General features: G+C 40.6%; 1 long non-coding RNA gene across 1 annotated transcript in view; it reads left to right on the plus strand.

Annotated features, from left to right (window-relative positions):
- Positions 1-17071, plus strand: part of LOC132594523 (uncharacterized) — a 97005-nt gene that overhangs the window by 10052 nt on the left and 69882 nt on the right. The window lies entirely within an intron of this gene.

Genomic DNA, 17071 nt, shown 5'->3' on the forward strand with positions numbered 1-17071 from the left:
TTTTGTTTTAGAATCCACATGCAGTCCCTTTGGCAATTGAAGTTGCCCGGATAGCATCTCTTTTGTTGACATAAACCATGGGAACTTCAGTGGCATGATCTCATTATCTGATTACAGCTGTGACTTTGAAGTAATCTCTCAGAATGAGCATTTTTGGAAGAGTTGTTGCTCACAGGCCAAGCCCAGGGTTGTGGAAGAGGATTTGCAAAGGTATTTGTTAACTCTGCTCTTTTTCCTTTGGCTTTCTCCTGCTCTATTCCATTAGTTTCTCATCAGGCAAGAAACTACAGTGGGACTGATTTTAGTTCTGTACACAAAGGGCACTCAGCTAATATTGCTTTACCAAGTGGTCAATGGGAGAGCACCAGTAGATTGTACTGTACAAAGTTCCACAGGGATCCCTGACACCGTGTGGAGTTCAATCCTCTAAAATCCTCTTAAAAAGAAATTCCATAATGACCTTGTGCACATCATTATGTTTCACCCACATCTTTGAAAAGGTGATTCGTTTGCCCTTGGTAAGTAGCAACTTTTAGTTTTAGAAAAATAAGTTTGAAGCAATTATCCTAGGATCCATGGTTTTTCACTCTGATGATCAAACACTAGTCCACGGAACATCTCCATTAAAATCACATAGAAAGCTATTTAAAACAATGGATTTCTGAGCCGGGCCTTTGGAATAAATATTTATTTAGTTAGTTATGTTGTAAAATTAAGACAAAAACCCTCATGGCATAAAATTTACCATTTTAATCATTTTTAAACTGTACGACTGAGTAGGGGTTTTTGATATTTACAGTGTTGGCAACCACCACCAGTATCTAATTCCAGAATCTTTTCATCACCTCTAAAAGAAACTATGTATCTCCAAATTGCTCCCTTGCCTCATCCCCTAGCAATCACTGTTTCACTTTCTGCCTGTATAGATTTGCCTATTCTGCTGTAGCATAAAAGGCATCGTACAATATGTGACCTTTTGTGCCTGGCTTCTTTCACTTAGCGTGAAGTTTTCAAGGTTTATCCATGCTGTAGCGTGGATATTTCATTCCTTTTGATGGCTGAATAATATTCAATCATTAGTTTTGCTTATCCATTCATTAGTTTTCATTTGGGTCGTTTGCATTTTTTGCCTGTAGTGAGTAATGTTGCTGTGAATATTTGTGTACAAGTTTTTGTGTGGACATGTTTTCAATTCTCTTGAGTATATACCTAGGAGTAGAATTACTGAGTCATATGGTAACTTCATGCTTAACTTTTTGAGGAGCTGCCAAACTGTTTTCAATCGTGGCTGCACCATTTTACCTTCCCCCAGGGCATCAGGAAAGATGACTGAAAGTGTTCTTCATTCCCCAGCAAGGGGGAACCCTAATGGCCAGAAGGAACATAGGAACCACAGCACATGGCACAGAACAGGTAAGAAAACAAAAAAGTCACCAGGGCACCACTGTAGCTAAAGGAAAGTGACCCCTAGTACCTGTGGTTCCCCAGGAAGCAGGAAGACAGGTGGCCTGAGGACCACCAAAACCACAGCACTGGGCAGGTAGGTGTTTAGAGGGTTCCTCCAGGGCACTATCAGGAGGAAATGATGTAAACAAAAGGAGTCACAGTTTCCCAGCATGTAGGGAGGCTTGTGTCCCTAAGGATCCCAGGAATCCCAGGAGGCAGGCAGGCTACTGACCAGATGGGCCCCAAGGGCATCAGCGCTATGCAGGGAAGGTGACCTAAAGTGCTCCTGGTTCCACAGCAAAGGGGAAGGCCAGACCCATAGCAGATCCACAGGCTGATACAGGAAAGTTTCCCCCAAAGGCACCAGCATGACAGGCAGAATGAACTACAGTTTTTTTGTTTTTTTTAAAAATCACATAGGCAGGCTTGTGACCAAAAGTAACCCAGAAAACCCAGAGGGCAGGCAGGCTAGTGACCAGATGGGCACTCAGGACAGCTGTGCGCTGCAGGTAAGGCAGCTGAAAGTGATCTCAGCTTACCAGTGACGGGGAAGGCTGATGGCTGGAAGGACAACTGGAAACATAACAGGGACAGGCTGGTGGTCAGAAGGTTCTCCAGGGAGATCAAGGCGAGGATAAGGACGGAAGAAACCACAGTTCCCCTGCACGTAGGCAGGCCTGTGGCCCAAGGAATCCCAGGAGGGAAGGCTAGTAAGTAGATACACCCCACCCCCACCCCCACTCCCCAAGCACCAGCGCACTGCAGGGCAGGTGGCCAAAATGTTCATCCGTTTCTCCAGCAAGGGAGAAGGCTGGTAAGTGTAAGAGCTAAAGGTATCCTAGCACACTTGCAACCACTGGTTCTCCGGAGGCACCAGTATGAGGGACAGGGCACTGGCTGATAGGAGTCACGTTTTCCCAGCATGCAGAGAAGCTTGAGGGCATAGGGATCTCCAAAACCCCGGGTGGCAGGTAGGCGGATGACCAGATGTCCCCTCTCCCTCCACCCCCACAGGAAATCAGCGCACTGCTGGGAAAGAAGCTCAAAGTGATATCGATTCCTCAGCAATGGGGAAAGCTGATGGCCTGAAAGACGTAGGAACCACAGAACGTGGGCAGACTGGTGCCCGGACGGTTGCCCCAGGGCACCATCACGAGTAAAGGGTGTAAGCTGAGGGAGTCACAGTTCCCCAGTAAACAGGCAGGCCTGTAGCCCAAAAGATCTTAGAAACCCCAGGGTTACAAGCTAGTAACCTCAGAAGCCCTCGGAGAACCAGCGTGGTGTAGGGAAGGGGGCTGAAAGTTCACCCCTTTCCCCAGCAGGGGTAAGGAAGGTGAGCTTAAAAGCCCTGGAACGCAAACACGAGGACAGGATGGTACCCGGATAGTTCTTCAGAAGCACCAGTGAGAGGCTACTACGGTAGCCTACAGCAGCCATAGTTCCTCAGGTCGCAGGCAAGATTGTGGCCGAAAGAGTCGCCAAAACCTCAATGCGAGAGTAAGCTAACGACTATATAGGTCCTCCTGAGAATCACTGCACTACAGGGAAGGTGACTGAAAGTGCTCTAAGTTCCCCAGCAAAATGTAAGACTGACAGACTGAAGTATACCGGAACCCTAGCTCTAGGGGTAGCTGACGCCGGGAAAGTTACAAGATGTACCATCATCAGGGTATTATGGTGGACAAAAAGAGCCAAGTTTCTCCCAGAACACCCACAGGCTTGTGGCCTAAAGTATCCCAAGAGCCCTACCGTGTGGCTAGGTACTGGCGGGAAAGTGGATGAAAATTTTTTCCGTTTCCCTAGCCAGGGGGAAAGTGAAAGCTAGAGGGACCACCGGAACTTTAGCACTAGTGCCCGGAAGGTACCATTCGCGAACCACTTTGAGGAAACTACGATGAGCGAAAAGAGTTCCCCAGCATGAAGGCAAGCATTTGGACCAAAAAATCCCAGAGAGGTGGACGAGATAGTGACCAGATAGGACCCTGGTGCGACAGCGCTCTGCATGGGCAGTGGGCTGAAGTGCTCTTCATTCCACAGCAAAGGGAAAGCCCATGATGGCCAGAAGAACAGTCAGAACCATAGCACACGTGTTCACGCTGGTGCCCGGACGCTTTCTCCAGGTGGACCAGAGAGATAATATGGTAAGCAAAAGGAGCCACACTTCCCTAGCTTGCGAGCGTGTCTGCTGTCCACAGGATAAAAGGAGAAGGCAAGCTAGTGATAGGTGGGTTCCTGAAGCAGCAGTGCTATTGAGTGAAGGTGGCCAAAAGTTCACTCAGTTATCCTGCAAGCCAGAAGGCTAGTGGCCCAAAGGAGTCTGGAACCCAGGTTCTACAGTAAACTAGTCCCTGGAAGGCACCCAGAAGAACCCTCAGGGCACCACTGCAAGGCACGGACAGTGGCCAAACAGAACCAAGATTTTCCAGGCTGTCAGCCTGATACATGCAAAGCCCCAAGTTTCCTTCGCGAGCATGCAGATAGAGTTCCACATGAGACCCTGTAGCTGAGGCAGGGTGGTGGCCAGAAGACATCCAGGACCGTGAAAGGACAGATGGCATGTAGACAAAAGATTACGTGGGTCCGCACTACGAGGGTCATATGGTGGCCGAAAGGACTCTGGTTTCCCAAGCGTGGAGGCCGTCTGATGGTCTGAAGGAACCCACAGCCAAGCGTGCACACAGGTAAGTGACTTGAAGGGCTCCCAGGGCTCAGCCACATTGGAGGGAGGGTGACCAAAAGTGCCTGCGGTTCCCCAGCAAGCTGGAAGGCATGTGGCCAGGAGGAACACCAGATAGACTTGTTTAAGTACCTGCTATTCAACAAATAGTTACTTAGCTATCTGAAAAAGCTGTTTCCTTCCCTCCAGGAGCCTGTATTATAAAATACAAAGTATGATTTTTTTTTAAGCCATGGGATTGCTAACAAATGCTCCAGGGCAGTGTTTATCGTACTTTAAAGTGCAGATGAATCACCTGGAGAGCTTGTTTGAAATTCTGCTTTAGCAGATCTGAGGCGGGGCCTGAGATTCAACATAGTTAATGATAGGCTAATCAGGTGATGCCAATGCTGACTGACCACTTTTGAGTAGCAGAGACCTAGAGCTAGCGATCCAGTAGCCACATGTGGCTAGTTAATATAATTACATTTAAATTTAAAATCTAGATCCTCAGTCTCACTAGCCACATTTCAAGTTCTTGGTAGCCGCTTGTGGCTAGTGGCTACCTTACTGGAGAACAAAGGTACAGACCGCTTTCATCTTATGCAGACAGTTCTCCAAGGAATAAATGACCGTATATTGTTGGGCAATTCAAGGAAGTCTTTGTGAATTTTGTCTGGACCTAGAAATGTAAGTATGATTGTGATGGAAGAAACATTTAATGTGGAAATAAATGCTAGAGGGCAGCTTTGCGCATTGGAAATAAAGGGGGTTCTGGATTGAAAGATGCCTGGCATTGAACCGTGCCTGTGACATTTATAAGCTTTGTAATTCTGGGGGAGTTACTTTAACTTTCTCAGCCTTGGTTTGCTCAGTGTAAAAATGTCTGTGTCACAAAGTATGCATTAGATATATGTGTGAAAACATTTGCAGTGTTAGTCCCAGCAGATTCCCCGACCCTGCAGTCTGCCTTTTCCTCCTCACAGCTGGGGTCACTTAATCCCTACCTGTGATCTCATCCCTGCCCTTGATTCCCAAGTTCAGAGTTAATATTTACTAAACTTTCCATTGTAGGGTTGTAAAATCCTGGAATTGATATGGAGGACCTTGAATGCCAAGGCTGAGGGGTCAGTTTTCATTGGATAGGCAGTAAGGAAACAATGCTTTTTAGCCTGTTATTGTAAAAGGTGAGCTATCCTCTTGGATGATTAGAAATAGCATTCAGCAGAAACTAGAGGTGAGTAATCGAACTCAATAGAAGGCAGGTGAGAATAGAGAGGTTTGTGGGACCAGATCAGTGGAGAGCCCTGCCTATATTGTTAAGGAGTTTGTACTTTATCCCGTTGGCCATGGGAACTTGCTCAGAAGTTGTAAGATTTCATAGCCAGGCCATCTGGTTGAAGTGGGAGGAGATATTTGAAGAGAACTGTCTGTGAAGAAGTGAAAGCGGTGGAGAAAGAGAACTCTCTAGTGAGAGGTGACTTCACGTTTAGAGATTTTGAAAATGGAGCCCTTCTGAGTGATGACAAGAGTTGTGAGGCTGTCTAGGGACTAAAGAGGAATAAAATTAATTTAAATATAAGCCGAGACACCCCATTATTTGAGAAGGTGGGTGAAATGGGCATATTTCATTTCGAAAGTAGTCAAGGAAGGACTGTCTCCAAGGAAATTTCTTAGGTTTAAGCTCCAGGTGCCTGAATTTCAAGCACTATAATTTAAAGCACTGGATTTTTCTGAAATAACATGTGACCCATCATTTGTTCTATGTCCTTGCTCCCTAACCATTATTATGATGAAAATCTTTCCTAGAATTAGTTTCCTTAGTCATAGAAAGCCACATTCCTTCACATTTAGGGGGAGGAGTCAGGGGAGACACTCAGTGAATGATACAGGAACATATAGCATAAACAAGTTGACCTCTAAATATTTTTGCATGGATTATCTGTCACTGGGGGTAATGATAGCAGATATGTAATTCCTGTTGATCATTTCCCTGCTTTCTGAGCTGTTTGGTTCTCTCTAATGTCACCCTCAAGTTTCCCTCCTCCATGTAATTGAGTAGTCCTCCATAGTAATATTGCCTGAAAGAAGTACCACTGAGAAGAAAATATAAAACTAAACAGCCTGCATGGTACTTCCAAGGCAAATAAAAATGACTTGGGGACCAGTCACTAGTTGGAATTATCTACCTCACCTCTCTTCTACTGTTGAAAAGTGGCAGGGCATTTCTTTCTGGCCAACTTAGTCTTTTTTGTGATCCTTCCCTCTCTTTTATTTCTGGGCAGAATCATATCACGTTGTAAAACACTAGACCACTTAAAACAATCAGAAGAAATACAGCAGTCCTCGCTGTTAGTAGTCAGGTTTTTTTTGTTTCTTTTTGTTTATTGGTAATATAAAAACAAATGACTAATATTTTAGGGATTACTTGTTGTCTCAGCTTTAAAATAAACAGCCACACTGTTTTTCTATCTCAATTTCTTATATTTCGAGCCTATTCCAGTTTTATATCCGGGACTATTATTTGGAATTGGGCAGAAAAATGGAGGCATTAGAACTTGGTTTTGTTTATTTTGTTTTGTTTTTTAAATTTTATTGAAGTATAGTTGATTTATAGTGTTGTGTTAATTTCTGCTGTACAGCAAAGTGATTCAGTTTTACATATATATATTCTTTTTCATATTCTTTTCCATTGTGGTTTATCACAGGATATTGAATATAGTTCCCTGTGCTATATAGTAGGCCCTTGTTGTTTATCCATCCTATATATAATAGTTTGCATCTGCTAATCCCAAACTCCCAATCCTTCCCTCCCCCACTCCCCCCTTGGCAACCATAAGTCTATTCTCTATGTCTGTGAGTCTGTTTACGTTTCATAGATATGTTCATTTGTGTTGTATTTTAGATTCCACATATAGGTGATACCATATGGTATTTGTCTTTTTCTGACTTACTTTGCTTAGTATGGTAATCTCTAGTTGCATCCATGTTGCTGCAAATGACATAATTTCATTCTTTTTATGGCTAACATTCCATTGAATATATGCACCACATCTTCTTTATCTATTCATCTGTCTATGGACATTTAGGTTGTTTCTATGTTTTGGTTCTTGTGAATAGTGCTGCTATGAACATTGAGGTGCATGTATCTTTTTGAATTATATTGATAGTTTTCTCTGGGTATATGCCCAGGAGTGGGATTGCTGGGTCATATGGTAGTTCTATTTTTAGATTTTTTAAGGAACCTCCATACTCTTCTCCATAGTGGTTGTATCAATTTACATTCCCACCAACAGTGCAAGAGGGTTCCCTTTTCTCCACACCCTCTCCAGCATTTATTATTTGTAGACTTTTTAATGATGACCATTCTGACTGGTGTAAGGCGGTACCTCATTGTAGTTTTGATTTGCATTTCTCTAATAATTAGCGATGTAGGGCATCTTTTTTTGTGCCTATTGGCCACCTGTATGTCCTCTTTGGAGAAATGTCTATTTAGGTCTTCTGCCCATTTTTCAATTGGGTTGTTTTTGTTTGTTATTGAATTGTATGAGCCGTTTGTATATTTTGGAAATTAAGCCCTGTTGGTTCCATCATTTGCAAATATTTTCTCCCAGTCCATAGGTTGTCTTTTCATTTTGTTATGGCTTCCTTTGCTGTGCAAAAGCTTATAAGTTTGATTAGGTCCCATTTGTTTATTTTTGTTGTTATTTCTGTTGCCTTCGGAGACTTACCTAAGGAAACATTGGTACAATTTATGTCAGAGAATGTTTTGCCTGTGATCTCTTCTAGGAGTTTTATGGTGTCATGTCTTATATTTAAGTCTTTAAGCCATTTTGAGTTTGTTTTTGTGTATGGTGTGAAGGTGTGTTCTAACTTCATTGATTTGCACTCGATTGTCCAACTTTCCCACCACTTGCTGAAGAGACAGTCTTTTCACCATTGTATATTGTTGCCTCCTTTGTCAAAGATTAATTGACCATAGGTGTGTGGGTTTATTTCTGGGCTCTCTGTTCCATTGATCCATATGTCTGTTTTTGTGCTAATACCATGCTGTTTTGATTACTGTATCTTTGAAGTATTGTCTGAAGTCTGGGAGGGTTATGGGAGGCGTTAGAATTTGAACACCAAGGTGTTAGTTTGAAACTATGTACTGGTTTATATGAATTTTTAAATGGCCAAGGAAATTTTCAACACTTTAGCTTCCAGCTTTTATACTTTCAAAGTTTATTTCCAGCCTCTCTCAAACCCTTGACTATTTATCACTTTCTCTGAATTATTAATGCCAGACATACACTTCCGTGAATATTGTTGTATTTCCTACGTAGCGCCGAGGCTGCTAGTTCACTTTTGTTCCGCTGTAAAAGAAAAAAAATTTAAAAGCTACCTTTCTTCCCTGTGTTTCCCACACAAAAGTCACTGCTTTGTGGAGATTACCATCTGTAAGCTAATTCTGAAATTGTTAATGGCAAGAATCAGAGAAATTGGCATGTGTTTTAAAACACACAGTTTAAGGTTTAAGATGATCTCTCCCACTCATTTGTGAGAGCTGTGTGACATAGCAGTGTGTTCTCTCTAGGGGGTTCCAGCAAAGACTTTTATTTCAATTGCTTTAACTGGCTTTTTGAGCATTTTTAGAGAGTGTAGATTAACTCCTAAAGACAAAGCAAATCTGTGCTACTTGATTTGTTGTAAAACCATAACGTTTTCCATTGATTTCCAGCCTAGCCACAAACATTCTTCAGACTTCCCCTCATCCCTGAGCTTGAAAAAAACTTGAATAGAAAAGCAGCTGTGATCCCTGTCTTTTCAACAAATTCTGATTCCAAGTGCCCACGGGAGAAATGACAAGGAAAAGAGTTCATGTTTCTATAATAATACAATTCTAGAAAAGGTACAGATATTCTCAAAGAATCCTGTACAAACTTTGCAACAATCTGTTAATGGGCAAATATTTTCACTAGCCTACAGAATATCCTGAAACATTTCCACCCTCAATAGTGTCTTGAGAAAAGCATGACAAATGACTGTGAAAAGCCAAGAACAAAAATATTGTTGAATACCAAAGGTTTTAATTTCTTTTTTAAATTAAAACTTTACCTTTCTGTAATCTAAGTTCCTTAGGATTTGTTCTTATTTTTGTTTCAAGCCCCAGAGAATCTGTGCTGTTTTCTTTTTAGCTCTTGTGCAAAACATCTTGCTAACATTGGATAAGTTAGCAATAGCACCAAAACCAAAACAGGTTATTTTATTTTTTCAGTTTTTCATTCCTCATTAAGCATCTTGCAGGGATCTTAACTAGGAGTGCTCCTAAGATGACATATCAAGATTTTACATGTCAAGATTTCAAGGAACAGAACAGGCAAACATTTAAAGCTAAAAATGTCACACAGAGAGAATATGGTACTTTCCAACAGAGCTTTGTAATTGTTGAGCCCTAGATTTGACAATCATTAATTTGCTATTAATAAATGTTACTGTTAGAGGGACTCACTTCACCAGCCTCAGGAAGTTTGTTCTTTAGACAACCATTGCTTTAAAGCAGCCTGTCAAATTGATTCAGACATTCAAGGTAAGAAAGAGATGTAATTAAATCTTTTCAATATACTGGCTAAGCACTCATCTGCTGCCACTGATAGATAGAATTTGGGAGTTGCTATGAGTTCTTTATCCTCTCCCTTAATACATTTTTTAATGATCTTTAATGCGTTAAATGTCTATCAGCCCATAGTTGAATTGGTGTTACTTGGATATGTAAGACCTTTCTCAGTTAGATGAATAAAGAAAATTCATCTCAATAAACTAGCCGGACAGTTTTTCCTAACTCTGATAGTGTGTGGCATATATGACATGTATACATTGGTATATATATTGTTGCCTTACATTTTTGGTTGCTATACAATGGAAATGGCAAAGACTAGATTATCTGTCAAAGTAAGTAATTATAGATTGTTTTCCCCTGACTTTTTGCCCAGGCATTAAAAATTAAGTGGAAAAAGAAACTTCAGTTCAGATTTGGGGGTGGGGGGGGTGGGAACACTGTTTCGGGTGGGGAGCTCGCACAGTGTTACATGACTCGGTGCTCTGTCTCTAGCTCTGTGTTTGGATCCCCTACCTGCTGTGACCCTAGAGCTGTGACACAGAGCTCACCTGTGTGCAAATGCCATCTCTTCTCACTGGCTCTCTTGTTTCTCTTTCTCTCATCACGCCCTTAGTTTCCTTTAGCTCTGTCATATATCCTTGACCTTCCTACCTCAGGGAAGACAGAATAAATTCCAGGACTGTGTGTCTTACTATAAATGTGTGGGAAAGGTTGGACTGAGCACAAGTAAAGGTCACCTTGCGGCTGCCCTGCTTGATCTGTGCCCTTTTGTGAAGAGTAATAGTAAATATATCAGCTCTTAGCCATGAGGTAGCTCTAAATACCAGATTCATGGAGAAATCCAATGGGAAAACAGTAGTCTCTCCATAAAGGGTTTTTCCGGCCTTGTGCTACTAAAATCAGCTATTTTGCCTTGAGAAAATGGCCTTTTCATTTATGTGCGAAAGTTGTTCTACCATGAATGGAAAAGTGTTTTAAAACGCCAGCAGTGCCCCCATGTGAAGAATTCTCCACTCGCTCCATTCTTCTGATTATCCTGTTGATTATCCTGTTGAGTTGCTTAGCCTCTGTGCTTCTGAAACATATTCTGAGATTGCTACTGAAATGCAGTGTTTGTTGCTGAGAGCTGTCAATAGTACAGTAAAGACTTACTCCAGTGTGTAGTAAAGGGAAAACACTGGCTTCTGAAACTAGGATATATTGAGTAGTTACAGTGTTTTGCATTTAGGGGACACCAAAAAAGGTAAAAACATGTATCAAACTGTACAAGTGTCTTCCAGTCTGGTGGAAAGGGAAAATATATACAAATAGAAAAACAGCAGAGCAACAGATAACATATGTAATAACCATTTTATCAGTGAGCTAGTGCTACTAACCACCACAAAATCTCAGTGGCTTACAGTAAGAATTGATTTCTCTGTGATTCAGCTGGAGTTTAGCAGATGTAGGCTGAGCTCAGCTGGGTTTGGCTCCAGGCCTTGAGTTTGATTCAGACTTGGTCCACTTGGGTGTCATGCTTGTACCAAAGGGCTACCTGGGCATGTTTCTTCTTAAGATGAAAGAGGTCAACTCTCCCAGAGAAGAGAGTAAACAAAGCAAGCAGTGCCTCTTTAAGGCATAGTCTTGAAGCAGTACACAGTCAGATGTGCCAACATAACACTGGCTAAAGCAAACCACATGACCAAAGCCAACAACAGTGGGGCATGGAAGTGTACTCCTCCTATAAAGTAGGGAGGGGAGGGAGTGAATAATTACTGAAGAAATAACCCTAACTTACTACAACTATATTGACTTTTCAGTGCAGAAGTAACATGAAGGACTAGAGGAATCTGTATGGTAGGTGGGTTACAGCAGGAGTTTTGAGAAATCTAGGAATTGCAGATGCCTTCTTGGCAGTTACGGTAATAATCCATGACTCAGGGCCTATCTATAAGCTGTCTATAAAATTTTTTTCATGGTTCATTCAGCAAGAAGATAAGTTACAGTTTTCTCATCTTAAATGAAAAGGGGGGGAAATGCAGTAAGTTCTCTAAACCAGAACATATTAGAAAAAGAAAACTTATTCTTCCATCATAAAATTAGTGTTCAGCTATTTTTTCAGCGGTATTTTTATGGAGAAGTTTGCTGACATTTCAAGCTGTTCATGAACACCTCCTTTAGAAGACCTTGCTAATTGTTGCAACCAGCCTCCAAGTTGCACTCCCCCTGGATTAAAATTTGTGTTCTGCTCACCACCACTCTGGCCCTCCAAGTTGGTCCTCCCTGAAATTTATTTTCATTTGACATAGTCTTAGTGACATATCCAGGGATGGTTACGTAGGGGAATATTTCTCTGTTATTTTCACATATTTAACTTGTCTCCACTTACACCTTTCAGGGATGTGTGCTTTATGAGTCTCCAGCATGTAGTTCATAGTGAGTATGTGTGTGAGAAGGGTGTGGAGCAAAGCTTTCACTCTTCCCTTTAAATAGCTGTAATAGGATTAATTCATCTGGATAACAATTAAAATGCATTAACAAGAAGAGAACGTTTGAATATAGAATTGGAATGCCAATATGTGAAATTTTATAGTAAGGAGTTACAACTGTATCTCTAGCTACATGACCTTCGGAAAACCACATTATCTAGGGCACAACTTTTCCCTGTTTTTTTTGGTTTTGTTGTTTTTTTTGTTTTTTTTTTTTGCGGTACGTGGGCCTCTCACTGTTGTGGGCTCTCCCGTTGTGGAGCACAGGCTCCGGACGCGCAGGCTCAGCGGCCATGGCTCACGGGCCTAGCCGCTCCGCGGCATGTGGGATCTTCCCGGACCGGGGCACGAACCCGTGTCCCCTGCATCGGCAGGCGGACTCTCAACCACTGCGCCACCAGGGAAGCCCTTCCCTGTTTTTTGAAAAAAAGGATTGGAATAGATGGACTTTAGAATTTTAGTGCTGGTTCTTTCAAGCTGAAGCAGTAACAAGTTTTAAATTCTGCCATCAGGTTAACATAAAATAAATATAGGCAGCAAAATCATTATAGGGAGCATAGAATCTAAGTTGACATAGGGAGAAAAAAATGAACATAGTTAGGATTCTGCCATTGAGGACAGAAGTACAAGTCACAGAATAAGGGAGTTCAAGAAGCAGAGTCAGACATACAGGACGGAAGTTTCAAGGTGAGCCACTTGGCCCACCCTGGCAGCCAGCCTGTGCATCACTGGTCTGATGCTGGAGCTCTAGGTTGCTCCTAGAAGACCATTTACCTTCGGCACCATGGACAAGATGTTGAATAATAGGGCTTTGTAGATGATAAAGTTATGTACCTCTTAAATTGGTAGTTCAGAGATGATGCTTTAAGTCCCTGGCTGTACGTACCATAGACAGTGTTCTTTTTTATCTGTTAGAAAAGCTTTTGTTTCTCACTGTAAAATTTGGCTAGGTCCTATCTTTGAGTCTCGCCAGAGTTACGATTTCTTGAAGAAAGAAGACATTAGTTCCGTTGAATCCTTGAAGTACATTGCGAAGTATTTCCCATTGGGAACTCCTTACTTTGATTTTCAGTATAAACCACCCGCATGTGGGTTCCTTTAATAATTATAATGATTGCATTTTTGAAAAGAAAGTCATAAGAATATTCTGAAATTTAGTATGCCACTGTTTTCCTGCAGGAAAATCCAGGCTATATGATACACAGAATGGTATGGATTTTGCAAACTGTATGATGTTAGTGAATCATCATTAATTTTGATATTATAGAGATATGGGGATAATGTTCAAGGTAGTTTATAGGACCTTTATCCAGTACTCCAAATTCTAGGATATTTTATGCAGTGATAGGAAAAAGGCAATGACCAAAGACTTATGAAACACAGGTAGTTGGTATATTTCTCTGAATGGAATTATTTATTTATTTACTTTTTCTATTTGCAACATGTCTTAAAGGTATCCTTCATGTTAAGGTCAGTAACGATTAATTTAGAAAATGTGAATGTTAATTAAAGGCATGCTCAGAAGAAACCTTTTAAACATTTGGCTCATGCTGGTTAATTAGAAGAACAAAAATTACTCCATTGTGTAAATATAGGGAGAGTTTCTTCTTCCCAGTAATGTGAATACATATCTGTTTGGTTTGTATGGGAAGAGAGGAAGTCATTAGGCAAGTGAAATAGGTAAGGTGACACTGACTTTGAGGTTTTAAATTATTTCCAGTATTAGGCTTTATGGAGCTATACCAGTGTACCTGGTCGTCATCCAACAGAGGCGATAGCCAAAGTTACAAAGCTATAAAAAGGATGGAACTGTATACCGTGGTTTTCTGTTTGTATGGAAATGCAAATCCAATGGCAAAAACGTTCTAGGATTTCTCCTGCTATAACTTTTTAAAATTTATTTATTTATTTATTTTATTTTTGGCTGCGTTGGGTCTTCGTTGCTGCGCGCGGGCTTTCTCTAGTTGTGGCGAGCGGGGGCTACTCTTTGTTGCGGTGCACAGGCTTCTCATTGTGGTGGCTTCTCTTGTTGCAGAGCATGGAATCTAGGCACGCAGGCTTCAGTAGTTCTGGCACATGGGCTTAGTTGCTCCGTGGCATGTGGGATCTTCCCAGACCAGGGCTTGAACCCATGTCCCCTGCATTGGGAGGTGGATTCTTAACCACTGTGCCACCAGGGAAGTCCTCTCCTGCTGTAACTTTTGATCTGACTAATCAGTGATGTAATTTGTAGAACACCACAATTGGTCAGATCTTGAAAGTATCTATTACACAAATGAAGCTATTTCTTTATATTTATTGTTGGCTTGACCAAACCTGTAGTTAAACAGTTTTTTAGGACTCCTCTTGCTTCCCTTTCATATAGCCTAAGATGTAAGACATCTGTGGATAGCTAAGATTTTGTGTAAAGTCTTCAAACCTTCTCCAAATCCTTGTCATGAGGTAGAGGCAACCTGAATCACTGAGGGAAATTGTATCAGGTTGAGAAATTTGCAACATGCTAAATTATTGCTCTGTGTGTGTGTGTGTGTGTGCGCGCGCGCGCGTGTGTGCGTGTGCAGGCGCATGCGTGTGCAAAGTGAGATACACATATAGGATTTGTTACACTCACATGGGAGACCCCTAGGGCCCTTCCTAGGAAAACTCATAACATATCACAGAGATTCATTGTGTTCCCTGCTCACCACTCCATCCCAAAGAGGTAAAAATCTGTTAAAATTAGCACTAAGGGCAACAGTGACAAGGATAAAGCTGAGGGAGATCATGACTATAGTGCTAGGGTAAATGGCGATCAGGATATGGTTGTGAATTGATGAATTGTATTCTCTTACAGTAATGCGTTCTTCTTTTGTTTTCTCATCTGTACACCCCCAGTCTGAGTCATTGGGGCACTCTGAATGCCTGGTTTCCAAAGGAGGGACGCTGTTAAAAGTATCTGAATGCCCCAATTTGTCATAACTTAGAGATAATGACTCAGAACCAATTTCCAGTCCAGCCTTTGTTTTTTGTTTTAATTCATAATTATGTTTAATAGATATAGCCATTGAGTAGAAATTATAGAGCCTACCCATTTCTATTTTGAATATCTTTCTTTCTGATAAGTTGAGCATGAAATTAAAATCTCATGAGTTTTGAGTGAGTTATATTAAAATCTATATATTGACTGTTTAAGTTTTGACAATTTTTTTGCAATATACATTATTTTACTTATTTAAGACGATACATTGCAAAAATTAAAACATACTTTAAAACTATATTTTAAAACACACCCATAAACATCTTTATTGGAGTATAACTGCTTTACAATGGTGTGTTAGTTTCTGCTTTATAACAAAGTGAATCAGTTATACATATACTTATGTCCCCATATCTCTTCCCTCTTGCATCTCCCTCCCTCCCACCCTCCCTACCCCACCCCTCCAGGCGGTCACAAAGCACTGAGCTGATCTCCCTGTGCTATGCAGCTGCTTCCCACTAGCTAGCTGTCTTACATTTGGTAGTATATATATGTCAGTGCTACTCTCTCACTTCATCCCAGCTTACCCTTCCAAGTTCACTTGATGCTGGAAAAAAAAATCCATATATTTTTTTCCTTCAGTAATATCATTTAAAAAGATTGTGCTGTGAGGAGGGAAAAAGAAAAAAGTAAAACATTTTTTTCATTGTGATTCCCATCCTGTATGGTTCTATTAATATTTGACAGGAATTAAAATGAATTTGGTATTGGTGAAATTGATTTGCTTATTCATATAAATTCATATAATGAATCAGCAGAGAGTTTCATTCCTAATTCAGGTAGGAAATGATTATTACATAAATATAATAAAATGTTTTAAAATTTTTAAGAAAGGACTAAATTTCTTAATCATTTAGATAAAACAGTGGGGTTTTTTGTTTGTTTTCTAATATGGAACCAGTTTTTTTTTCTGTTGAGTTCTGTTATGTAGGATCCAAAGCTAAATACATCATGGTGGGTTGTGAGTTAAGGGATGGTCTTCCCCTCCTGTGAGTTAGAGATGGAGGCATGGGTAATTAAGAGGTTCTAATATATACATTACACCCTTGAGACCATTCTGCATTAATGCATAGTCATCTGCATATCTAAATTATTTTTCATGAATCATGTAGGTAAACGATTTGGGGGGGAGCTGTAGAAAAAGCATTTCAGTAAATATACTGAAAGCGTGTGCTTTGTCAAAAATATTATTAATGCATCGTAAAAAGATTCTAAGAACATATGTGAATTCATAAAGTCTGTCAGGGGAGATGTATGCTCATAAAAAAAACAGGTGCAATTATTGCTGAGTGTTTGTGGTATTTTATGAGTAATGGAAAAATAACTACAAATATTAATGTGGCCAAAAACCTCAATTTGAGCAGAGCAAGAAACCATAGCAACTCATCTTTTTCACCCTGAAATAACAGAAAAATTGTAACCCGACAATGATCTCAAAACAGCATATTCCTGCTCAAGTATTATTTGATTTTTTTTTTATCATGTATCCTCAGTAGAATCCTTCAATCACAGTCTACATTTTCTAAATGTTTTTCCTCTTGGAATTTTATGGAAAAAAGGGAAAGATCTGAAACTTACTTTATTACTTCTGATAGGAAAGCACATATTTTAGTATTAATATTTTTTCCCCAGGAATACCTAAAGTTCTATATAATAAAAAATTGGAAAAAGATAAATGATTTTATATAAAACACTAGGAAATCAAGATGGCAGAGCATAATTTCGGGGTTTTAAAACCCACATGGATAAGCCAATGTAGATTCTCAAGTCATATCAGGAAATGATGTTATAATCCACAGAGCCTGTTTCAACTGCTTATTTAGCTCATGTAAACACAAAATTTCACGTTTGCCCTTCCAGATATACCTTTGAGAGCAAGCTTGTGC

Source organism: Globicephala melas, chromosome X (assembly GCF_963455315.2).
Source record: "Globicephala melas chromosome X, mGloMel1.2, whole genome shotgun sequence".
In the NCBI taxonomy this organism is placed as follows: Eukaryota; Metazoa; Chordata; class Mammalia; order Artiodactyla; family Delphinidae; genus Globicephala; species Globicephala melas.